A 1,523-nucleotide genomic window follows, 5' to 3' on the forward strand; every position below is an offset into this window, starting at 1 on the left:
AGCATTCAATGTATTTGACCTTCAAACCCACCAGAAGCCACTTTTTTCCAGAGAAGAAAGGTGGGAGGGGTGGTTGGTACCTCGAAGTTTCCCACCGAGGGAGTTTTGTTTCACAGGTTATTTTGCATGCTTTCAACGAATATGACATTGAAATCACGCATAAACGGCTCCTTTTTCCAGAAAAGGAAAGATTTGACTGCTATGTCTAGCATGCCCTGCTACCACGTAACAGCTAATTGTGTTCACACTGAAATATTTAACAACTTTTTTCCTTCCATTTATTTTTTCCACTTTCTGGAAGTCAATATTTTCTGTTAACATCAACCTCAGTTAATTTTGCTTTTCTCCAGTTCTGTGCTTTCTAGAAGGAAAGCCCTCTCATTATCTCAAATGTGAGAATTCATTAATGTGATTTGTACATTCTTTTAAAAGATTTCATAGAGGAATTAGATACAACAGGTTTTGGCTGGTTTAAACACTAAACAGTTAAAAGTGTCAAAACCATAAAATCAGCTTTTGTGGCCTTTTTGAGGGCTTTAGAACTCGAAAACTATAGGGTTTTTTTTTTGTTTTGTTTTTTTTGCTTAAAGTTAAAAAATGCTGACTTTATAGTTTTAAATTTCAAAGAGCCTAAAAAAGGCTGATTTCATAATTTTGGCCCTTTTTAGGTTTTTAAAGGGTTTAAAAAATGAAACAAAATATTAGTATTAAACTAAAAGAAGTTTATTGATAAAGTGGCTGTAAAAAAATGCAAAACACGATAAATGCATAATTCAATTTTTCCTCTTCTTCTCCTCCATCAGATTCATGTTGCCCTTCATGAAAGTTAACATACTAAAATTTTCATCAGACAAGGATGATCTCTTGGCACTCAAAATGTCCTTGCCCATGGAAAATAAACGTTTAATTGCAATACTAAAAGGGATGACTGTGTTGAACTTGATGAACAAGTCCACCAACAATTGCTCACTCAAGAAGGCAGCATTTGTCAGTAGATCTTTGAAGTTGGTCTCCAACCAGGTCTTCACTAAATTCTGGGCTTTGTCCTTCAGTGACCTGTAGCTTCTGCTCTCTTTTTGTTGGATGACACCACTGAAGAAGTCATCCTCCACCTCTTCATTGTTGCTGCTCACTTCCTTAACTACTGCCTCATGGCCTCCTCAACCTTATCCTGCATGCTTCTCCTCACTTTGGTGAACTTGGTGCTATCATACCTATCCAACCAGATGAACCAAAATCTAGGGTGGAAGGCAGCAGCCAGTTGGCATTCCTCATCATTCAGGAGGGTCGCAAGTCTTTTGTTGATGCCTGCCAAAACTGCGTCAACCAAGGGGTTGCAGTAGATGAGTCTTGAGTTAACGGAAGCTAAAGGTAACAGAAGTTAATTAGTCCGATAATGATTTTCGAAGTTAACTTAAAAGTTAAATCGTTAACGAAAATGTTAACTTCATTAATTAACGATTAACAGATTAATGGCCTTACGCCCATCTCTGCATATATATATATCATCATCATCGTCGTTT

At 36.9% G+C, this 1,523-nt stretch overlaps 1 protein-coding gene across 1 annotated transcript in view; it reads left to right on the forward strand.

The window, feature by feature from the left end:
* LOC106876646 (transcription termination factor 3, mitochondrial) overlaps positions 1-1,523 on the forward strand; it is an 11,541-nt gene that overhangs the window by 6,005 nt on the left and 4,013 nt on the right. The gene's annotated exons all lie outside the window — the stretch shown is intronic.

Source organism: Octopus bimaculoides, chromosome 3 (genome assembly GCF_001194135.2).
Source record: "Octopus bimaculoides isolate UCB-OBI-ISO-001 chromosome 3, ASM119413v2, whole genome shotgun sequence".
Taxonomy (NCBI): Eukaryota; Metazoa; Mollusca; class Cephalopoda; order Octopoda; family Octopodidae; genus Octopus; species Octopus bimaculoides.